An 18796-nucleotide genomic window follows, 5' to 3' on the forward strand; every position below is an offset into this window, starting at 1 on the left:
CACATTTCAGGTATCTGCGTACTCAGGACAAATTGCTCAATAACTTTTGCAGTCCAATTTCTCCTGTTACCCTTGCTAAAATAAAAAAATTGAACCTGAAGTATTTTTTTTATGAAAAAAAGTTAGATGTTCATTTTTTTTTAAATATTCAAAAAAATTCCTGTGACGCACCTAAAGGGTTAATAAACTTCTTGAATGTGGTTTTGAGCACTATAAGGGGTGCAGTTTTTAGAATGGTGTCACTTTTGGGTATTTTCTATCATATAGACCCCTCAAAGTGGCTTCAAATGTGATGTGGTCCTAAAAATAAAATGGTGTTGTAAAAATGAGAAATCGCTGGTCAACTTTTAACCCTTATAACTTCCTAACAAAAAAAAATTTTGGTTCCAAAATTGTGCTGATGTAAAGTAAACATGTGGGAAATGTTAGTTATCAAGTTTTTTGCGTGCCGTATCTCTGTGATTTAAGGGCATAAAAATTCAAAGTTGGAAAATTGCGAAATTTTCAAAATTTTCGCCAAATTTCCGTTTTTCTCACAAATAAATGCAAGTTATTTGAATGAAATTTTACCACTAACATGAAGTACAATATGTCACGAGAAAACAATGTCAGAATCACTGGGATCCATGGAAGCGTTCCAGAGTTATGACCTCATAAAGGTACAGTGGTCAGAATTGTAAAAATTGGCCCGGTCATGAACGTGCAAACCACCCTTGGGGGTGAAGGGGTTAAGGAAAAAGGAAATATCTCTTGAAAACTCAGAAGAGTTCATACATCTCAAGTGTGCTGGTAAAACCTCCTGGGTTTAGTATAGGATGCTTAGTCTTTAGACGGAGCCTCAGCATTAATCATGTATTCCAGCAGCATTGAACTAGGAGTTCAACAATCAGGGATCTATTTGATAAAATCTCAACAATTCCGAAACGTTGCCCCTAAAAATAGCAATATTATTATAATGTCCCTGTATAAAAATATATGCCCTACACTCTGCCGCTGAATAAATAATTGTGCCTAACTTTTTCCTGCACAAAATATTACACCCACACTGTCCCACTTATGAACTACTGTATAACTGCCTTATTGTTCATTCTTCTGAACTGTAACTCTACACTGTCTGCCCTTATTAGCTATAACCACCACACTGTCTATCCTTACAAGATTCAAATGCCACACTGTCCTTATCTTGAGTGCCCTACCCATGATGCCCCTGAGGAATCTCACAGGGGAAGGGGGGCGTTGACTTTGCTCACCTCGGGGGAGGGGAGAGAAGGACCCACAGGGATCGGCTCTCTGGCGCTATGACTTGCTCCAGGTCAGTGAGGGGACTGCACCGAGGGCAAATAGTCGCCGGATAGGCTTCCCTTGTAGGTACTAGCTAGTGTGGGGCTCCCATTGAGGGGGGATATATATTATCAGGCCAGGCTGGGGATATATATACTGCTCAAAAAAATAAAGGGAACACAAACAGCCAGTTGCAAATGGAATAGTGTTCCCTTTATTTTTTTGAGCAGTATATTAAATACGGTATTCTGCCACCAGTTCCTCGTTTGACATAAGCCCAGTCCGACAACAGGCTTATATCGGGTTAGAAACCAATCCGGGTAGTGTACAATTGACCAACCGAGCGTGTGGACGTGGGGATTCGTGAATCGAGATGAAAGGGCAGAGCAAGATTAATATTACATTTAATCACCTAAAAGGCGCACTAGAATTATACAGGTATATATTTCCAAGAATAATAAACAGGTATAAAGTCAGGAGTGCAGGACAAAAGTAGAGTATAGATAGGTTGCAATAACCGTGTTATGTAGCATGTGACCACAGGGAGGCGCTGATGGATCACAGGTCCAAATCTTGGTTATAGCCTTTCCTGGCTGTGTCAGCTAACGTATCCTCTGGCCATTAGAAAAACTCAGCTCAAAAGAAGCAGCTGTATTTTATCTCCTAGGCTGTCCCCTCCCACACTCTGTTGCCTCCCCTGGGCTGGGCTGCCTGTTGTGAACTCTGTTATGAATGGGTCACTGAGGAGGAAAACTAAACAAGCTAAGTCACAGAAAACCAGAGAGGTTGGTAACTATGCAGATTGCAGACCCCGGATCCTAACCACAACAACTAGCAGCAGCCGTGGAGCGTTCCTACGATGAATCTAGACGCCTCGTCACAGCCGGAGGACTAAATAAGCCTAAAGCAAGAAAAGGGGAAAACTAGCTGCCCCAGAGCAGACCCCAAAGGAATAGACAGCCCCCACACATGTATTGACGGTGAAACAAGATTAAAACACAGGCAGGAAAATAGGCTGAGCAAACGATGGGGCCCAAACTAACTAGAAAGGACAGGAAAGGAAAGACACTGTCTGCAATCTGCCCATAAAACCCTACAAAAATAATGTCCAACACTTCTGATAACAAAATTAACCCTGAAGTCACTAGACTTCTCCCACTATATCAGCACTCTGAAATATTCTGAGACAGAGCAAAAAAGAGGCCAGTCTAATAAGGGACAAAAAGCAAATTGGCAAATACAGATAAATAAGAGTGGAAATTCAGCACAGCCCCAGCCAGGGCTGGCTGACCACACAAAAAACTGAATAGACCAACAAAATCAAGTGTGAACATTAGCAGAAACACTTAGTTTGAGATGACTGGAACAGAGCTGAAAACCAAGACCTGAAAAGCCAGAAGGAATCACCAGCACCAGAATAGGGCGTCGGCTGTCTTAAATCCAGTCTGAGATTCCAGAGATCCAATCGTTATCCTCATCATCAGGTGGCAGATCTCTACTAATTAAATCAACCTCACTACCTCCTGTTACCACCAGAGGGAGCCCGGAAGGAGAACTAACAACTGGTAGACAAGAAAATTAGTTGACAACAGAACTCTTGATCTGACTTCTGAGTTGGGGCTCCCTCTGGTGGTTACAGCGGGTAGTGAAGCTGGTCATCTTGACAGAAGTCTACCACCTGAAGACGATGATTGGAAGTCAGGGGTTACTGACTGGGAGGATTTAAGTGAGCAAGCTTCCTTGCTGCTGGTGATTTGTTTGTCTTCCTGTGCATTGTGAAGTCTGCTTTTTCCACTCCTTGGTCTTGCATCATTCAGATAAGTTATTTGTTTGATGAATCTTGTGCATTTAATATAGTTTTTGCCTTTCTCTTTCTGCTTTGCTGTGTGGGTTCAGCATCATTCCCTGCTGGGATTTGTGCTGGACCCTGCTCATATGTCACAGCTTATATCATTCTGTTCAGTTTTGTTAATCCCCTGTTATATTAGTATCTTTTGCTTTGCTTCCAGTTCACACCAGAATGCTGATCTAGCGGGGGAGAGGTCGTATGATCTCAGTGTTTTTGTATATCAGACATGTTGGATTTTTTAGGGTTTTTGTGTGATTGCAGACAGTATCTTTTCTGTCCTATCCTATCTAGACAGTTTTGGCCCCAACATTTGCTCACTCTATTTTCTGCTTGCGTTTGTGCCTTTCTGGTTTCCTGGTTGCTTAGCTAATTCCCCGGTAATCATCCTCGGTGACCAAATTATAACAGCTGCCTCTCTCCTCCCATGTCTGAGAATATAATTTTCTGCCTAGAACCGTGGAGGTTCATAAGTTTGCACCCGAAGCTCTGAATCAATTGGTTGTACCGCCACTGGATTCCACTGGATTTTATCTGCGCATAGAGACAAAATATGCCTAGTGCATGTAATTCCTATTACCTATGTTTTATAACTTCATAATTCAGAGTAATACAGGTGGCTAAATAATATGGGTGCGAGGGGAAGGAACGCAGATTCGGATTATGGGCTCGGCTAGTCCATGTGTTTCAGTCAGACAAAAGAGAGCTAGTTTGCTGTGGAGCTGCAGAGGGCTCACACCTTGGTGATAATTGCTAGATGCCCGAGCTTCAAAGGGTTTGTTCCTAGCTTTTTTTTTTTTAAGAAAAACACTGCATGGCTTTTTATGACCTTGGGGGATGCAAGGGTGGGGGCACATTCCAGGATTGGATGGTGATGTCCTGAACGTATAATCCAAAATGGATTCTCCCTTGTCCCTCACAGCCCCCTTTTTCATAATGGCCCCCCTTTTCACGCTGTCCTCTCACACTGTTTCACCCTTATACTGTTCAATTTCTATGCTATGCCCCTTCTCTACTTTTTCACCTATTCATGCTTTCTCTGCCCCACCCCCACACTACCGCTTCCATATAGTGTACCACCTCACACATTCCCCCAATATCACTCACTTAATCAACTGAATAGCATTAAAACACTTACCTTCCTACCATTTTAAAATAAGAATAAAACTGACACTTTCAACCATCGCAGGAGGTGAAATGCTAACCTAACACATGACTTAGACAGCCTGATGGCCCCTGCTGCCTGCGCCAGGGACCTTACATTTCCCCCACACCCCAGTTGTGACCCAGCATTATATAGGAAATGACAATTACTCATATAGTAGCAGAGTGCATTTACCAACATATTTTATGTCTGAAATGGAAAACAGTATTATTCTGACTTTTCTATAAAGTCCTATGCTCACAGCATGAATCATTTCAGAATTTTCAATAGGACATCTGGCACCAATAAACTTTCTTGACAGAATACTAAATAGTTATGTTAAGGCTGTTATTGCAAAGTCTGATTAATTTTGTCGTTTTGTTTGATATACTGTTTGCAATAATTGTCCAACCAACAAATGCAATTTTCTATAGTTAATCTATTGCTGGCTTTTAATTTTTGTGATCCTTTACCTTATAACTAATTTTTATAATATAGTGAGATTTTACATATTAGTTTTAGGATACATTTCTTTATAAAAGCTTTAATAAATACGTTAACTGCATTTTTTCACTGTTAACAATTTGTGACCTGTTTATAAAGAAAAATTGGCTTTAAATAAATGTAATATTTAAATTTAAGATTCTAGATTAAATATATTACTTTATTCCATGGCACAATGTAACAGCAAAATGAAATGAGAAAAAGCACAGATCCTGTGGCCTTTTGCTAATAGTTGCAGGCTACGTGGTCATCCAAAGTCACAATTCATGTTGCAGATAGTGTAAAGTTAAATAAAATGGTGGAATAGGGCTTTATACAGAATGTGCCCCTGAGTAATAGAGTGGCATGCTTGATGACATCACTAAATTATGTCAGCTGTACCAGAGGCGGACACTGACAGCTTTGGGCCCCTGTGCAAGAAATGTGTCTAGGCCTCTCTCCCTGCCTGGTACACTACTTATGATGAGGGCAATCTGGCAATGGGACCCTTGGTGCTTTGGGCTATTTTTGCTCTGAGATGAAGATATTTATATTGTATGTACAGTATGTGTGTATGTGTATGTATGTATATGTACACACATTCAGGATCCTTCAGACGGAACCTGAAAACCCACCTCTCCAAGAAAGCCTACAGCCTGCAATGACCCCGCTACCTCCTTCTCTCTCACCACTACCGGTGATATCACCTCAACCAACACCGGAACTGCTGCAACCCACCAACCTACTGTCTCCTTCCCTACCATCCTGTGGCATGTAAGCCCGAAAGGGCAGGGTCCTCTCTCCCCTCTGTATCAGTCTGTAATTGTTAGTTTGTTTACTGTAAGTGATATCTGTAATTTGTATGTAACCCATTCTCATGTACAGCACCATGGAATCAATGGTGCTATATAAATAATAATAATAATAATAATAATAATAATAATAATATATGTATATATATAATATACAGCTTTGGCAAAAATTAAGAGACCATTTCCAAATGTTCAGTTTGTCTGATTTTTCTCTTTATAGCTATATTTTGGAGTAAAATGTAAATTGTTCTTTTCGTCTATAAACATCTGACAGGATGTCTCCAAATTTCTAAGCAATACATTTTGTATTTTTTTATGACAAAGAAAAATGGTCAAAATTAAAAAAAAAAGCAAAATCAGTGCTTTCAGACCTCAGATAATGCAAAGAAAGCAAGTTCATAATCATTTAGAACATTTGGAAACAACAATACTACTGTTTTAACTCAGGAAGAGTTCAGAAATCAATATTTTGTGGAATAACCACGATTTTTAAAAATGGTTTTCATGCGTCTTGGCATGCTTTCCACCAGAGTTTCACACTGTTAAAATTTAAGCAATTCTTCTTTGTTTGATGGCTTGTGACACTGACTATCCATCATCCACTTGATTACATCCCAGAGGGTTTCAATGGGGTTCAGGTCTGGAGAATGGGCTGCCCATGACAGGGTTTTGATGTGGTGGTCTCTTAATTTTTGCCAGAGCTGTACATGTATTGTACATACATAGACACACATATACATACACACATATGTAGTATATACTTTATATAAGCACACACATACTATCGTAATCAAGTGTTCAGATGAGCCATGCAGGAGGTTGGTCACATAAAATAAAATAGAGGCATGGCAACTAAGCTCAGTTTGTTTATTTAAATGTCCATTTATGCCATGCCTCTGTTTTTTTTTTTTGTGCTTCTTCAGAAACTTTGTTATGCCATGCCTGAGGAAGAGACCTATAAGTAGTCTCGAAAACTTGCTTTATAAAACCATTTATTGTATTTTTGATAGCCACTAGAAGGTATCAAAACTACAAGATTATCTTGTTTTTATCACTGAGAACAATCTTCAGAGATGTCCCATGAAAACATATAATAAACTATTTACAAAAATGTGAGGAGTGTACTCACTTTTGTGATATAATATATATAGTGAACACACATACAGTATATATGTTCTACCCTTATGGAAAAGCAAATTAATCAGCAAATCAATGGGACAGTCATAGGCCATGTAAGGAGTAAGATTTTGTCTTTATTCTCAGAGAAAGCATCAGAAAAAACCATTGAAACATTTGACCAATTCTTCAGCAGAAACAAGGTCAGATTTTAAAATCAAACAGAAATGATGGTACTTAGAGTTCTGCCATATAATGCCACTGCCACAAATCAATTACAGGATTATGTTTTCTTAAACAGGGCAAACAGGAAACTGCTTCAGATAAAGAATGAAATGGAACAATGTCACAATCTTAAGGGTACTTCACACATAGCGAGATTGTTAGCAAGATCGCTGAAACGTCACAGGTTTTGTGAAGCAACAGCGACCTCGTCAGCGGTCTCGCTATGTGTGACACATAGCGGCGACCGGGTCCCCACGGCGATATCGCTGATCCTGCTCGAATGTCCTAGGCCATTTTTTTTGGTGTCCCGATGGCCAGCATGCATCGCTGTGTTTGACGCTGTAACAACAACGAGCGACCTTGTTGGCGACTCAGAACTCAGCGAAGTAGGTATGATTTTGCTTTGTCTTTTCAACGCCCCCTCAGCTCTGATTGGTGGTCTCAAATTTGGATCTTTGTAGCGTTTCTTTTTATAAGTCAGCTATCAATTATATGCAATCATAACATTTAACATGTACAGTTATAATAATTGCGTGTCCCCGTGTCAGTGACTGTGGATCCACAAATAAATAGCGCACTAGCAACTCACACAGGGACGCTGAAGCAAACCGTGTAGTGATAGCACAGTAGTGGCCACCAATCAGAGCAGAGGGGCGTGGAAAAGGCAACGCTGAAGCACCCCTATCGAGGTCTGAGTCATCAGAATAGCTGCTGTGTGACAAGGTCCCAACGTTCGCCGAGGTCGTTATATGTATCGCCGTATCGCTGCTGCATCATTGAGTAGATTTGCCTATTTGACAGCTTACTAGTGACCGTGTAGCGATGTACCAGCGATCCTTACCAGGTCGTATCGCTGCCGGGATCACTGGAGCATCGCTATGTGTAACGGGACCCTTAGTGTTATGAATGAGTCACCGTAGGAGGCAAAAACAGAAATACTAGCTAAGTCCAGAAAACCAAAGAAGTTGGCAGCTATCGGATTGCAGACCCCTGAACCTATCAACAACAACTAGCAGTAGCTGTGGGGGGTTCCTATGGTGCCCTAGACCCCTCGATCACAGCCGGAGAACTACATAGCCTAATGACAGAAAGGGAAATCTAAACTGCCCCAGAGCAGACCCCAAAGCAATAGGCAGCCCCCAACAAATAATGACGGTGAAGCAAGATGAAAAAACACTCACACAGATAGAAAGATAGGCTGAGCAAATGATGGGGCCCAAGCTAACTAAATAGGACAGGATAGGAAAGCTGCTGTCTGCAATCCGCCAAAAACCCTATCAAAACAAGGGCCAACAGGCTGATAGGGAAAAAGGCCCTGAAGACGCTAGGCTTCAAAAAGACTATATCAGCACTCAGGCATTTTCTGAAGACAGAGCAAAAAGGAATTCAACTCACCCCAGAAGGGAATGGCAGAAATTCAGAAAAACAAGGCAAAACAAAACAAAACACAAATGCAAAAAGCAGTGCAGAAAACTTAGCTTTTGAGGAGCAGGAATCAGACTGGTCTCCTAGAATCCCTCAGAGAGATCACCAGCAAGGCAGAAGGGCGTCGGCTGCCTTATATCCAGTCAGCAATTCCCGTCACCCAGTCATCATCATCATACCCAGGTGCTTGGTAATCAGCCTCACTACCTTCCTTCACCAGAAGAGGGAGTTCATCAGACCTCAATGGTGAAGGGGAAAATGAACTCACAACACCTTAGCCCATTAATTACCAAGCACGTGTAACTTTATGTAGTAATAATATTTCCACATATCACTGTGATTCTTAGATTTATTTCTTCATGACACATTGTACTTTATGCTAGTGGGAAATATATGTTGACATGTTTTTGGTTATTTACGAAACTTTGATTAAATCTATCACATGTTGAATCCTTTTATTTTGTCCTTTTATTTGTTAAGATGTTATAATGGTTAATAGTCGAGCAACAATTTTTCACTCCTTCAAGGAGCTTTACAAAATTTATTTTTCAATGATTTATTCAGGTTTGTAAAGATTTTAAGATATCTATATATTGAAACATGACAAAGGTGGCACCATTTTAAGAACACACGACTCAAGATATTTAAAACTGTTTTTAGGAAATTTGTTAATCCTACAGGGGCTTCATGGGAATTAAAGCAATGTGGAATGAAAACAAATACATTTTTGACACTAAAATGCTGCTAATATCCTAACAAGCTACCTGTAGTGAACACTGTTGCAGACTTTAAACAGAAGTCTGCACACATGTTCCAGGGAAACCAGAAGGTCCTAAAGTGTGTGGGGAGAGAGCCAGTGAGCGTTCCTGTCAGTGTGAAGGACCTGAAGCATGTGACCACTGGGAGAGTGGCCGGGGCCAGACGCCGAGTAGCAACAGTGACCAGCGAATCCAGAGAGTAGTCAGGACGTGCCGAAGTCAAGCCAGGAGGTCAGAGCAGTGCTAAAGAATGAGACACAAAGAGTTATCAGGACGTAGCCAGAAGTCAGGAAATTGAAGATATCAGAGAAGTGCCAATGGGTTAGACAGGAGGAAGGTCAGAATGTAAAGCCGGGGTCAGAAACAGACAATCAGCACAGAATCACAAGGCAATACTCAGAACGGGAGGACGGATTGGGTCAAACAATTGAAGGCAGACAGAAACAGACAAAGCAGTATGCAAGCACACCAGGGGTCAGCTACTCAGCCAGGAAAAAATGTATCACTGACAAGGAAACCCTGGGAGGGGCAGTTTCTTATAGCCCTCACAGAATCAAAGGGAGGCCACACAAAATTAACCCTGCGAGGATGGAAAAGGAGATTCTGTCAACAATCATGACACTACCATAGAAGGCAGACCCCGATGTTACTGCTTGTCTTCGGGTTGCTGTGGAAGCCATTATGACTGCACAATTGTGCTCTCAGGGTCCTAATGGGGTAACAGAAGGAGTCTTCTTTGAAACATTGCAAACTGTGGTGGGATTAAATCCACACTTCACAATTTTTCCAGGACCCTGGTGATGTATTTTTCATATTTTTGGACAACTTCTGCAGCACTGAACACAGATTGTAACTTTTCAGGTGTGATTGTAAAAGCTCCAGTTTCCTGAAATAACACTTAAAATTGGCTATTATATACTTATAAATCATTCAATAATAAAAAAGGGCAGCGTTAGAGCAAAATCGTTACTTCTACTCCACCAATCTACAGAATATCCATATTCTGCCCAAAGCGGAGCAAGCACAGGGTTCCATAAAAACCTCTGCTGATTGGTTCTTATAATGTTTGCCTTTGTGATGATTAAAAAGAAGAAACAGTGGAAAATATATTAGGGAATTGCATTCTATGCAGGGTGAGAGGTGGAAAGCATGTCAGAAACAGTTTACTTGCCTGTCAGCATTTAGATTTGCAACTTATAGAGTTAAAAGTCAGTGTCTAGCGATTGTCAAAGAAAAAAACTCATACAAGAAGAGTGAGTTTTAATATGTTTGAATTAACAAGAAAAAAAAAATCTGAGCCAGGGGTCTCTGGAAACCCAGGCAAGATTGAAAAAGCTGGCTATGTGTTAGATGTTGCTTTAAAGTGTTGGTTGAAAGGATTTGCAGAGTGAAATTTGCCATGCAGAGAACCCCAGTGGGACAGTAGAAAAAAACACACGCTTTTCTTCCCTGTAACAGTAAGGTCAGCGAATTCAGGAGAAAAGAAGAGTCTCATTCAAAGGTTTGTAGAGATGCAGCTAATGAAGGAAGGAATGAGACATAGAACACAATGAACGGAAGTCCATTTCTGTAAGAAATATAAAGACTTCAAAAACAATGGGACACGTAGGTAGCATATAAGAGAAGGACTGAGAGCATGAGGGAAAGCAGCGAGGAGGAATAATTGGCAGCAAACATTTAAAAAAAAAACTTTTGAGAGAAAGTCGCTAGAATTTCTTTTTTGATTCCTGTTTCACAAAACCTTTTCTTTGACACTGTTTTCACAGTCACAAAACTAACGATTTATTGTTTCCTCCTGCAGTTTTTCTGCATTAGTTGCAATTAGCTAAGTCATATATAGGGAAAACACTCAATGCGTCTTAATGTTTGAAGTGTGGAGGAAAAGGTCATAGCAGTCACATAATTCTTCTAGAGGATTTCATAGGCACAAAAGTTGCACAATTCAGAGTCGTAAGGGAGTACACAAAGTTACTAGTAATAATTACTCTTTGCTGAATAAACTTATATTTATAAAACAGTACAGTATTTGACCAAATGAAGAGATTTATTGCTATTACTAACCCTATACATGCTATGTGACAAGTAGATTATGCATGAGCTTTATTTAATGCAGAAAAAAATATACCGTAAATTGCAGAATGACTCGTTTTAGTTTTCCTTGACTTTGGATCACGGCACTATTCTGTATTTGTAGGAGAATTGAAAGGATAAGTCGGCTATGCCATGTGCTCGGAGACGAGAGGCGGTCAGGGAGCTGAGCGTTGTTGCAATCAAATTAATCCAAATGGGCCGTGTCCAGTGCATTACAGGTGAGTGCCAGTCCCGCTGAGAAGCACAGCCAAGTAGGAACAAGGAGAGGGATGTATTCGGCACATCAACTTGTAGCATAAAATTCCAAAAACTTTTTTTGATTTTATGCTGCAAGTTGGTGTGCCGACTACATCCCCCTCCTTTTCTTATGCCATGTGCTCATGCACAGTCTCACTTCATGATGTTGGTACTCTAAGTCACCATGCTGTTAGGTGGTGAAAAAGGAGAGCCACATACAGAGGAATTTTTTATCATTCTGGGAGAGTAGAAAGAGGTGCTAGATTGAAGTATTAAAGTTCTAGGCTTAATGTCGGATACCTAGAGGAACAAGTTTGTCCTTTTTAAGTGACACTGAGAGATTAAATGTTTGTGGGCATGATGGACTGGAGCTCAAAGACATATCAGGTGTTACATGACCCATCTCAGCCCACGTGTATTGCTTCCTTACCCTATGAACAATTCTCTTTTTTTTGCTAATTCATGCTGGGATAGAGTGGTAACCAAGCAAAGACCTTTACATCATCACTCAAGGCATTTTAAGGGTGAAATAAGCAACCATGTGTTGTTTGAGTTTTCAGATAGGTTTGCTCCTATCAACCTTGTGCATACTGTATATAAAGATGCTTCATCTTTCACTTTACTGAAATCATAGCATTCCTGAAGGACTCGCAAACAGAATATTTTTGGGTGGGAATATTTTTTTGGGTGGGAGTATTGTCTGGGCTAGATCTTGAGATCTACAAATCTGTTGAGTCAGGTATGAAGGGGCAAATGACAAGACTATACCTGAATTGAGTGTGATGCTAGTCACTTTTCATGGACAAGCCATGAATTACAGTGGTCAAGAAGTCCAAGGTCAGAAGCCAGGAGGGTATGTTACAGAAGGAAGAGACAAAACAGAAGGAAGAGACAAAAGAATAGTCAGGTAACGTTCCGAGGTCAGAATACCAGGAGGACAACGGATCATAGCTGAAGAGGTTAAGGCAGAGGGTCAGAATGAATTCCAAGGTCAGGCAGCAGATCAAGTATATAGAACTCAAGGCACAGGGAAGCACAAACCTCACAGGCTGAATGTACATGTGGCAGTGATCTGGGAGACACATGTCAGTTAAGAAGCATGGCAATCAACTGGGATAGTGAACACATGGAGACAGCCGACGCCTCACAGTCTCAGATTGAATAGCTGAGCTATCAGCTTATGGACTAGGGCTCAGTGGAAGGCACCGGAGACCAACTGCTGCCGCCAGAAGACACCGTGCCAGCCGTTGTCGGCGCTATACATTTAATGAACTTAGGAACCATTGACTCTCGTCAGAACAGCCGTAACCTGATCCTTTATGTTTGAACTCTGCATATCCTTTTGCAATAATACTGTTTTATTCCCTTGTTTAAACCATTACCTCCCTGCATGGAGTATTGTCCTGTTATTAAACTTGTTAACACTTGCTCTGCCTCCTGTCCGTCACTGCATCTCGCAACCTGCTCACAATGGAACTGAGATATGTAGGGTTCCTCAATAAAGGTAATGGGCACACAAGTCCTAGATGGTGGTGCAGAGTCAGCAGTGGATTTATTGAACCATCTTTTAAAACAAAACATGTCCTAGTTCAGGGAGTCAAGAGAATGTATTTGTGCTAACATGTCCTTGAATATGTCAAAAATTCTGTTATGAAGCTGATGGTGAAAGGCCTTGTGAAGAAGTAAGCAAATCTTTTGAAATTTAAATTTGCTGAATTAAAAAAAAATCCTAAAAAAATTTATTGGGGTCAAACAAGATTTGTACAAATCTCAATACTGGAAAACTTGTAATTGCTCAGGAAATAAATGTGATGGAGAGGAGAGAGAGAACCCTACTGGGCAATAGTGTTTATTCTCTGCAAGAGAGAGTACCCCACTGTCCACAAGACCTTACAGTAGAGACAGAGAGTCCCTTGCAGACAATAAGAGCATACACATTAAAGAGGGAGATGATACATCCGGCTGATCATAAGACCTTACATTCTACTGGAGAGAGCTGATCCCACTGTACGTTAAAGATTACATCCTACAGGAGAAAGATAGGGGATCCTAGGTTGATCATAAGAGCTTACACTCTACAGGACAAAGAGAGAACAACTTTCTGACTATACGAGCTTACAGTCTACAGGACATAGAAAGAACACCTTGCTGACCATAATAGATTACATTCTACAGGAAAGTGAGAGAGAGGACACTGCCCTGCTGAAGATAAACAGCAGGGAACAAACAGTAAAGACGTAAACTTTCAATCTGAATGGCACAGTAGAGAACACAGGACTTGCGTTGTCCACCCCTTATCACTAGCAAAGAATGCACAATACTGTAAATTAGAAAGAAAACCAGCTCACCAGAGAAAGCATCTTGAATATCGGAGCATGGAACCGCCGTGTCAGGGCGCTTGAGAATGCAAATATGGAAGGAAGTTGTCTAGCTCCACGATATATTGAAAACAAATTTCTTTTATTCACTTCAATCCATACAAAGTAGAGGTTAAAATGCCAGCACAGAAAATATAGATGCTTGCGTTATCAACACGTTTCTGGTGTCTATGCACCCTTAGTCATGATACCAAGCATTGCTGCACACAGAGCTTTTATGCTATGTCCGGTCATCACAGGAGGAGAGGATACATAAGCTCGAGCAGAGATCGTCAGAATACTCAGTGGACCTGGAATACCTATCTTCGGAAATACATAAGCTCAGGACCAAGATGGCGGATCTCGAAGATAGAGGCCGCAGAAATAATCTAAAGATTAGAGGAATCCCGGAGAGCATTTCCCTAGATGAACTTTCGGGCCATATTCAGGATATCTTTAAGCAGGCCATCCCTGATCTAACACCATCTGACCTTATCATCGACAGAGCCCATAGGCTACCCCGTCCTCCTAAGCTCCCTATAGAGGTCCCTAGAGATACCATTCTCAGGGTGCACTTTTATCAAACTAAAGAGAAGATTCTGAACTATCTGAAATCCAACAAAACTTTCCTGGATCCACACAAGGATCTTAAAGTGTTTCCTGACCTTTCCAAGGAGACTCTGGATCTACGCCGATCATTCAAAAGCATAACATCAGCACTGAAGGAGAAAGGCATCCTTTACAAATGGGGATTCCCCGTGAAGCTGCTGGTTTTCTACAGAGGGAGGACAATACCTCTGTTCTCACCGGAAGAAGGAGCAGACTTCCTCAGGTCTATTAAAGAAGCTCAACCTAACCACGGCAAATGACTTAGGCCTTCGCCATGGAAGATTACCTTGTTTTAACAGGCAGCTTTGGCCTGATTAACCTCGTATTGGAGGTTTTCTCTTTTCTTTTTTTCCCATCCACATTCTGGACCCCGTTGTAAGGAGGTAGTTTCGTAATTGAACTACTTGAACAATTTCTTTATTGTGTTAACCCTTTCGTTGCAGCTAAATTCAAAGTCGATGACAAGTTAACTAAAGGTTTGGTAGTTAGCAAAGTTCTATAAGTTTTGGTGTTGCTAGTTCAACCTTCTCCTTGAGCATCCAGCGTAACTCCGCTGCAGACTAACCTTAGTCAGTCACACCGCATTGTAACCATGAGCTTCAAAGTGGCATCGTACAATGTCAGGGGCTTGAATAGTCCAAGAAAGAGGCATATCCTCTGGAAAGAACTTCTAGATTCTAGTGTAGACATTGCCTGTATCCAGGAATCAAAATTCCTACACGAGAATCACCCTTACTTTAATCATCATAAATATCCGCATATTTTCGAGTTCTGTAACTCGAAAAAGAAAGCTGGAGTATTGAAAATGATTGGGAGTTCTATCCCCTTCGAAGCCTTGGAGGAACACAAGGACGAGGGGGGTAGATTCTATATCTTGGTGTGCAGACTGAATGATCAGGTATGTACACTGGTCAATATCTATGCTCCTAACCGAGATCAAGTGTCATTCCTCAACAAAGTCATGAAAAAGGTGTCTATTGTGAAAAGAGGTGACTTATTTCTTTTAGGTGACTTCAACATCACTCCCAACAATATTATGGATTCTTCTTCAAGCTCAAGACCTAATCATGATAACCTCAATGCATGGTTAGATAAAAATGAGTTACTGGATGCTTTCAGGTGTCTATATTCCACATCGAGGGAATATTCACATTTCTCTGAGGTGCATCAATCTGCATCCAGGATTGATTTGATTGTTACAAATGTATTTTCTCTCACTAGATTTAAGGAAACCTTCATTGGAAACAGAACCATTTCTGACCACGCTCCGGTTTTTGGCAAACTTTTATTGGGTCCTCCCTTGAAGAATGCCAAACTCTGGAAGTGTAGTGCAAACATTTTACATAATCCAATCCACAAGACTGTCATCCAGGAAGCTTTAGATAACTTCTTTAGAGAGAATAGAACTGAAGTGACAAACCCATTCACTAATTGGTGTGCTCACAAGGCGGTTGTGAGAAGCGTCATTATTAGCATTACGTCTAAATTAAAGACAGAGAATAGAGAAAAAATTAACGCCACTCTACTATCAATCCGTAAACTTGAAAGTACCATTGTGAACCTTGCCTCACCATCTCCCACCCTAAAATTAGAACTTGCTAAACTAAGACAAGAACTCAGGACTCAGCTGAATTCCCCCTATGAAGCAATAGTAAAATCTTCTAAGTATAACTATTACACATCTCTCAATAAACCCACGAGGTACATGGCCAACCGAATCAAAAACAAAAGAATTCATAATAAAATTAATAGAATTAACTCGATTAATGGTAACTCTAAACTTTCGCATCCCCAGGAAATAGCAAATGAATTTGCGAACTTCTACGCCAAGCTGTATAATTTAAACCCTGACCCTAAGCCGCTTTCCCAAAACCTAGAAAAAATTGATAACTATCTATCAACAATAAATATGCCTTCTTTATCTTCCGATGATATAGTGTTCTTGTCAGCCCCGTTTACTTCTATTGAAATTGAAGACACCATCAAGAAACTTAATCTTCACAAATTCCCAGGTCCCGATGGACTAACCAACGCCTATTACAAAGCCTTCAAAAATTCTCTCTCCCCTCACCTTTCCGAGATGTTCAATTATGCCTCAGGAAAGGGAGCTTTTCCATCCGAAATGCTGATGGCTTCGATCTCGGTCATCCCCAAAATGAAAGGGGATCCTGAAGCCATAGAGAACTTCCGCCCTATTTCAATAATTAACACAGACATTAAGTTGTATTCTAAGATCATAGCGAATAGGCTAAGTCTGATAATTCCTAAACTGATAAGCAATGATCAGATGGGCTTTACAAAAGGGAGACAACCAGCTGATGCAACAAGGCGAATCATCAATACCATAAAATGGGCTAACTCTTCGAAAACATCCATGGCTCTGTTGTCACTCTATGCCGAGAAAGCATTCGACAGACTTAGTTGGTGTTTTCTCAAGCAGACACTCAAAAAATTCGGGTTCGATGATAATCTGACATCCTCCATCATGGCCCTATATTCAGACCCAAGAGCCAGTGTAATTTGTAGCAACCATGTCTCAGAGCTACTTACCATATCAAATGGCACTAGACAAGGCTCCCCCCTCTCCCCCATTCTATTTAATTTAGCTATGGAACCTCTGGCCGAACAGATCAGAAAAAACCCCAAAATAGTAGGATTAAACACCTTAAATCGTCATCATAAGATCAGTCTTTTTGCTGATTATGTTATCCTAACTTTAACCCCTTAAGCCCCAAGGGTGGTTTGCACGTTAATGACCAGGCCAATTTTTACAATTCTGACCACTGTCCCTTTATGAGGTAATAACTCTGAAACGCTTCCATGGATCCCGGTGATTCTGACAATGTTTTCTCGTGACATATTGTACTTCATGTTAGTGGTAAAATTTCATTCAAATAACTTGCGTTTATTTGTGAAAAAAACGAAAATTTGGCGAAAATTTTGAAAATTTCGCAATTTTCCAACTTTGAATTTTTATGCCCTTAAATCACAGAGATATAGCACACAAAAAACTAAATAAGTAACATTTCCCACATGTTTACTTTACATTAGCACAATTTTGAAACCAAAATTTTTTTTTTGTTAGGAAGTTATAAGGGTTAAAAGTTGACCAGCGATTTCTCATTTTTGCAACACCATTTTATTTTTAGGACCACATCACATTTGAAGCCACTTTGAGGGGTCTATATGATAGAAAATACCCAAAAGTGACACCATTCTAAAAACTGCACCCCTTAAGGTGCTCAAAACCACATTCAAGAAGTTTATTAACCCTTTAGGTGCGTCACAGGAATTTTTTGAATATTTAAAAAAAAATGAACATTTAACTTTTTTTCACTAAAAAAATACTTCAGGTTCAATTTTTTTTAATTTACCAAGGGTAAAAGGAGAAATTGGACTGCAAAAGTTATTGTGCAATTTGTCCTGAGTACGCTGATACCTGATATGTGGGGGGGAACCACTGTTTCGGCGCATGGCAGACCTCAGCAGGGAAAGAGCGCCATTTGACTTTTTCAATGCAAAATTCGCTGGAATTCAGATCGGACGCCATGTCGTGTTTGGAGAGCCCCTGATGTACCTAAACAGTGGAAACCCCCCAAGTGACCCCATTTTGGAAACTAGACCCCCCAAGGAACTTATCTAGATATGTGGTGAGAACTTTGAACCCACAAGGGCTTCACAGAAGTTTATAACGTACAGCGGTACAATTAAAAAATCATATTTTTTACACAAAAATGATCTTTTCACTCCCAATTTTTATTTTTCCAAGGGTAATAGGTCCCTAAAAGTTATTGTGCAATTTGTCCTGAGTACACTGATACCCCATATGTGGGTGTAAATGACTATTTGGGCGCATGGCAGAGCTCGGAAGGGAAGCAGCACCATTTGACGTTTTTGGCTGGAATTGAGATCGGACACCATGTCGCATTTGGAAAGTCCCTGATGTACCAAAACAGTAGAAACCCCCCATAAATGACACCATTTTGGAAACTAGACCCCCCAAGGAACTTATCTAGATGTGTGGTGAGCACTTTGAACCCCCCAGTGCTTCACAGAAGTTTATAACGCCCGTGCGTGAAAATACAAAAATCATATTTTTTCCACAAACATGATCTTTTAGTCACCAAGTTTTTCATTTTCCCAAGGGTACAAGGAGAAATTGGACCCCAAAAGTTGTTGTCCAATTTGTCCTGAGTACGCTGATACCTCATATGTGGGAGAAAACTACTGTATGGACACACGTCGGGGCTCGGAAGGGAAGTAGTGACGTTTTGGAATGCAGACTTTGATGGAATGGTCTGCGGGTGTCATGTTGCTTTTGGAGAGCCCCTGATGTACCTAAACAGTGGAAACCCCCCACAAGTGACCCCATTTTGGAAACTAGACCCCCTATGGAACTTATCTAGATGTGT

Source organism: Dendrobates tinctorius, unplaced genomic scaffold, assembly GCF_039654945.1.
Source record: "Dendrobates tinctorius isolate UK_male_01 unplaced genomic scaffold, ASM3965494v1 ptg000029l, whole genome shotgun sequence".
NCBI lineage: Eukaryota > Metazoa > Chordata > Amphibia > Anura > Dendrobatidae > Dendrobates > Dendrobates tinctorius.